Source organism: Vigna umbellata, chromosome 8 (genome assembly GCF_029865625.1).
Source record: "Vigna umbellata cultivar VRB3 chromosome 8, Vumbellata_1.0, whole genome shotgun sequence".
In the NCBI taxonomy this organism is placed as follows: Eukaryota; Viridiplantae; Streptophyta; class Magnoliopsida; order Fabales; family Fabaceae; genus Vigna; species Vigna umbellata.
The window spans coordinates 38,731,345-38,737,795 of record NC_142172.1 but is presented as its reverse complement, the minus strand read 5'-3'; the positions used below and the strand labels follow the sequence as shown (position 1 = coordinate 38,737,795).

At 33.4% G+C, this 6,451-nt stretch overlaps 1 pseudogene; it reads left to right on the top strand.

The window, feature by feature from the left end:
- Nucleotides 1-1,356: 1,356 nt before the first annotated feature.
- On the top strand, nucleotides 1,357-2,952 carry LOC124833610 (AP2/ERF and B3 domain-containing transcription factor RAV1 pseudogene; annotated as a pseudogene).
- Nucleotides 2,953-6,451: the final 3,499 nt, after the last annotated feature.

Genomic DNA, 6,451 nt, shown 5'->3' with positions numbered 1-6,451 from the left:
AAAATTATTGTCATAAAGGGACTCCGGCGGGTTTCAAATGGAAATGCCATTTTAGGTCATTTTTTCTTGTTATATAAATTTTAGTTCGGCATGTGTAATTTGGCCGCGTACTATTTATTATTCCGTACCGCTTACTCATTGGGAATAAGCCTTTGACTCCTATTTTCTTTATTTGCTTCTAAATTAAAAACCATATCATAGTTTTGATTACTTTATTTAAGTAATTATTCTGCACTGGAATGTGTTTTATTTATGCTTAAATGTTTTTGTTACTGCTTAAAATAAGTGAATATTAATATTGTAAAATCGCATCTAAATATAAAAACTTAATAGTTACTGTCATGAATGATTCCGAAACCTCCCACTTTATTTACACATAGAGCATTGACTGTGCTTTTGTATTCAAGACATCAAAAACATTTTTTTTTCTTACAATATTAATGATTTGAACAAGGAAATAACACTGCTTTATATTTATTATTTATAATATTTTAAAAATCGAAGGGTTGATTAAGAACACGTTGACACCTACCTCCTTACAATATTTTCTTACTAATAATTTTTAAAAATATAAAATCATGAGTAAAAGTCATTAAACAAAAATTAATATTGATTTTTTTGTGTGTGTTTGACTTCCAATCATCATTGTCTGTTAGAAACTACATGCATTGCAAGCGTTTGCTTTTTTTAATAAAGATTTTATTCCCTACTTTTATGATCTCACAAAAACCTTCAAAAGTTCACTTAAAATTGAAGTAATTGTAGAAAGAAGAGAAAAAATTTATAAAAATGAATATTCTTTAAAAAATCTTTTCAGAAGAAAATCTTCTCTGGTTTTTAAATAAACATGTTTCATTTGTTTAATAGGTGGACAATTTATTCCGTAAACCGGATGGGAGAAGAATATCTATTTTTGTAATTTTAAATCAGATGTTATCTTTGATCAAGGTTAATATACTTTTTTAAGTGTTAATTATTATATTAACCGTGTGCGTATATAATTGTAATTTTGAAAAGGCTAGAATTGCAAAAGAATTCTTAAAAATTTAAATATCACAAAATTAATATTATTAGTCAGTGAATAAATTGTTCATATATAAAGAAAATAGCAGCATGATGTGTAATATGAATTTGAAAGAGAAATAAAATAATAAAACATTATTTAGAAAGAAGATGAAAAAAAGTGGAGGAATTGTATTTATCATTATATAATTTTATGAGTGTGATATAAATTACCTGCATATGAAATGCAGTGATTTTCTAGTGTAATCTTATCTCTCTCTCTCTCTCTTTCTCCATCGATGAATTTTTCTCCTTCTCCAATGGTTGACCCACCCACACCACATATCATGCATTCCTCCATATCAAATTCATTGAAATTAAATTAGTAATTGGGGATGATGCCTAAATCATCCCAACCTCCTTACATTACATGTTCCAATAAATAACACTGCCTCACCTTCCTAGTTCCTCCTCTTTCTATATATAATATCCAACCTCAAACCAAATCATACCTATTCTCCAGTTTCTTCTACTCCCACACACTGCTTCATCCTACACTACATTAAGCACTCAAATAACTAAACCAAACCAAAACTATTTCCTTCACTCACTCCACACACAACCAAATTCATAACGGTTACAAACGCAAAATGGACGCTGCCACTTCCACGGACGAAACCACCACCACCAGCGAATCTCTTTCCCTTCCTCCCAACCAATCTCCGCCTCCTCTGATCCGCATCGAACCCGACGCTGTTTCCGGCGAGGCCGAATCCCGCAAACTTCCGTCCTCCAAATACAAAGGCGTGGTGCCGCAACCCAACGGTCGTTGGGGCGCTCAGATTTACGAGAAGCACCAGCGCGTTTGGCTCGGTACCTTCAACGAGGAAGATGAAGCCGCCAGAGCCTACGACATCGCGGCGCAGAGGTTCCGCGGGCGCGACGCCGTCACAAACTTCAAGCCTCTTGCCGGAGCAGGCGACGACGCAGAGTCCGAGTTCCTTAACTCGCATTCCAAGTCCGAGATCGTCGACATGCTGCGCAAACACACCTACGACGACGAGCTCCAGCAGAGCACACGCGGCGGAAGGCGACGCCGCGACGCCGAGGTCGCCTCGTGCGGCGCGTACGATGTGAAGGCGCGTGAGCAGCTGTTCGAGAAAACAGTCACTCCCAGCGACGTCGGCAAGCTGAATAGATTGGTTATACCGAAGCAGCACGCGGAGAAGCACTTCCCGTTGAGCAGCGGATCCGGTAGCGGAGTCTCGCCGCGCACTGTTGCAGCGGCGGCGGCCAAGGGAGTGCTGTTGAACTTCGAGGACGTTGGAGGGAAAGTGTGGCGGTTCCGTTACTCGTATTGGAATAGTAGCCAGAGCTACGTGCTTACCAAGGGATGGAGCCGGTTTGTGAAGGATAACAATCTGAGAGCCGGTGACGCGGTTCGGTTTTTCAAGTCAACCGGACCGGACCGGCAGCTTTATATAGACTGCAAGGCCAGGAGCGGTGGCGGTATTTGTGAGTTTAATAACAATAATGCTGGAGGTTTGTTTGTCCCGGTGGGACCAGTTGTTGAGCCGGTTCAGATGGTTCGGCTTTTCGGGGTGAACCTTTTGAAACTACCCGGTTCGGACGGTGTCCGGGTTGGCTACGAGGGGAAGCGGAAAGAGATGGAACTGTTTGCATTCGAATGTAGCAAGAAGTTAAAAGTAATTGGAGCTTTGTAACATTAATGTTTTTACGTTTGTTTTTGTGAATTTTGTAACTGTTGAATTGTTAAGAGAAAGATTGAGGAGTTAGAGCAGGTAGATTGATGGATGGTGGCCATGTTTCAAGTTGCCACTTGTAACAAAAGGTGTATATTATCAGAGAAAAAGAAAAAGGGAAAATTAGGGCAAGATGTATAACACAAAAATAAAGGAATCAGAAGTACAACTGCTTATTTTTCTATAAGAGTACTTCTTATCTTTTAGACACAGGCACACTAATTGTGAACAGCTATTTCCTACTCCAGAAATCATAACTCATTCATATTCTTAAGATAAATCAACTCTATATTGTAACTCGTGCATGTATTTTGCATGTGCGGTGTTCTCCATTTCATGATTTCGGCTTGCTTTACCATCATCGCGTAAACTGATTCTAGTTTAACTTGTAGGATTGAGTATAAGATTTAGATATTTACTTGTGTTAAATCTAAAATTTAGAAGAAAACAATTTTCATAATTCTTTTTTCAATTAATTTTTTAATCATTTCTGTGAACTAATTATAGCAGGAGATTATGGCTGAAAACCTTAAGTACATATACAGAAAAGTATTCTTTACCCAGTTAGGCAAAAGAAAAATATTTCAACTTAGGTTAGGTTAATGTTTGTCGGTGAATCACTGTTTTACTTATCCATAAAAATGGAAAGAATTGAGAAATTCTATTCAACCAATTAAACTAGACGTCTAACTATGAAAAAAAAAATCCGTCAAAATCGAAACAAATTAAATAATTATTTTCTCAAAATTAACAGAATTAAATTGATGCTTAACTTTTATGATGTAGAAGATGATATTTGATTTTTGGATTAGATGATTTCATTGTTATATGATTGCGAACTGTGGAAAAAAATTGGCAAAATTGAGAAAGTTAATAGAGACATTGAAGAGGGGGTCCATGGCATGACCTAGGAAAGTGTGAACAAGTTGATAATTAGACATTTGTCCAATAAAGAAAGAAAGTGAGAAAGAGCTACTTGGCAAGTGGGCATGGCGTACTGTGCGTGCCCATAGGTTTTTCTAACATTCTTAAAATCATGGACCTCATATCAGTACCTTGTTTTTGGAATAGTCAACTTTCCATGAATCTACCATTGTTTCCATTCTTTCTCTACCACTTAAACAATTCCCAACTCGTTCCTAGAAAAACACCCTGCAAATCTCAAACTCCCATTTTTCTTTAAACCATCTTCACTTCTTTTTCCTTCTATATTTTACTGATCATATCATAATGTTCGCCATTTCAATTTTCTTTCTCAAATATTCAGTGTTTTCATTTTCAGTTAATTCTTCATTGCATAACAAGGTACATCAAAAACCATATAGGTTCATTTTGTTCCACACGTTAAATTTCATATGCAACTGCCACCATTAGAGCGCAAAATGATTACAAATAGACTATTCTTTAACTACACAGTTCAATATTCAATTTCAGGGGTGTGCATGAAAATACATGTGTTGTGTTGCAGAAAATGCTTAGCATTAAAATAATCAGTATTTTGAAGAATTGGTTTTTCTTTTGACTTCGATTAAAAACAAGTGTTTAAATATAATTGAAAATATTTTTTCATAGGATATATTTGTATAAATATATTTTTTCTTACGCCTGTAGAAATCGTAAGATGTATTTTATCTGTGATTTGTCTTTCGGGAGATTGGGTGTTGTTTGTAGATTTGGTATATTGAAAAATTGATCAATAAATGTATAGGTTTTATTTTCTCATTTTCTGTGTTTTTATTGGTATTGTACTGAGGCATCCTTAATGTTTAATTTTTTTTATTTATATATTAGTTATTGTTGATCAGAAATAAAATTTAAAATACAATTTCAAATTGTAAGTTGCAAATAATATCTGTTGGTTACAAACAAAGTCTCATATAAAATAAGAGATGAAAATGAGTTTATATACACATAAGATACTTCAATTGATAAGAGACTTTTTAGAATGGTATCAAAATAAAAAAAAAAACTTCTACCAATAAATTTTGCTAAAGCTGAAAAATACTTAAAAAAAACACTTTTATTTGATTTTCTCTTTCAACCATATAAAAATAAATAAAACCATTGTCTATGTTTTTCTTTTCTGTTTTCTTCTCTCTAACCGAATTTAATATGAAGGGTTGAACATTGAAGCCTAATAAAATTAGTCGAACTATAATAAACGCCAAAGCTTAACAAAAAGGGAAGAATAATTGGCAAGCCAATAAGGAATATCACCAATTTTTTTATTTAAAAAAACATTTAGGACATCTTCATTTTCCCAGAGACATATAGGTTTAAAAAGTATTTGACATTATTATCTAATAAGTAAAGATTAAATGATTAGTATTATATTTGTTGCTGTTACCAAAAATATAATTTTGTTATTCATGATGTTAACAATAAAAAAATTTAAACATATTATTGGGGAAATTACTAAATTCATAAATTAAATATTATTATTGATTTGAAGTTATATTAAAAACCAAACATAGGGGAAGCACAATCAGTGAAAAAAGGAAACTGTTTTTTTATAGAGAAAATACAGAAACAAAACAAAGAGTGAGAAGAAGGGAAGGAAGAAAAATTGCCATAGGCTCCAAATTTTTGGCTTACTTTTATATAGTATAAATTAAAAATTTGACTAAATTTATAGTGATTTTATGGATATCCTCTGAAAGTGAAATAATGTTATTTTAAAGAATTGGTAGTTGTGGAATAAATAAGCATAGAGAAGTTATTAATTAGTCTTTCCTTGGACATGAGAAAATTCAAACCGAAACATAATGTTATTCTTCTTCCAAATGTTTCAATGATGTTGAGGAACATTACTTGGCAGAAGTCTTAGTCTGGTTTTGAAACAGTGGATTTGAATCTTCTAACCAGAGAATTAAAAATCCAGGCACTTTGGAATAAAAATATATATATTTTTTAACACTTCTAATAATCGTCTTCATGTTCCATCTAGTCTGCGTAAAGAGCCAAATGTATATATATATGATTTCCTGTGCAGAAAACCTTCGACATTTTATTCGTTAAATGTTTTAATCTTCAACTACATGCATGCTACTTATTACGACGTATCGGACACAAGTGTCAATTTAATTTAGGTTCGGAGTTAAGTCTGATATCCACTAAATTAATACATCTTCACATCACACTCTACTTATTCACTATTCTAAATTCTGTTTCTGTCGCCATAAGATATGTATGTAATGATTTAAATAATCATATTTGGTGTTTCTTTTAGGAAGACTTTTATGGTAATTTTGATTTGAACAAATACCCCTTTTCATCAAACCTGTTCTACCTGCTGTAATTAATGATGACAAAATTTGAAATTTTCCTTATGAACGCAAGAGGAAGAAGACCATAAAGAAGAAGGGTTTGTGATAGATACAGGAAATGTGACAGCTGCAGAGATGAACGTTTCCTACACTCACAGGAGTCTTTTGGTTTATAGTCTTTTTTTTTTTTCATTTTCGTCTCCAACGTTGTTTCTTCTTTGTCTTTGTCTTTGTTTCCCTTAGATGTTTCCTACACTCTAAAATGTTTGTTTGCTGAAACATTTGACTAAACTAACTTGTTCTCCATATTTTCCTGCTAAAAATTTCAATTAGTTCAAGTAATTACAAACATTAAATTTCTGTTGACTTTAACTTGTTTATGGATGCTAATCATGTCATGAGTTAACAATTTTACTCATT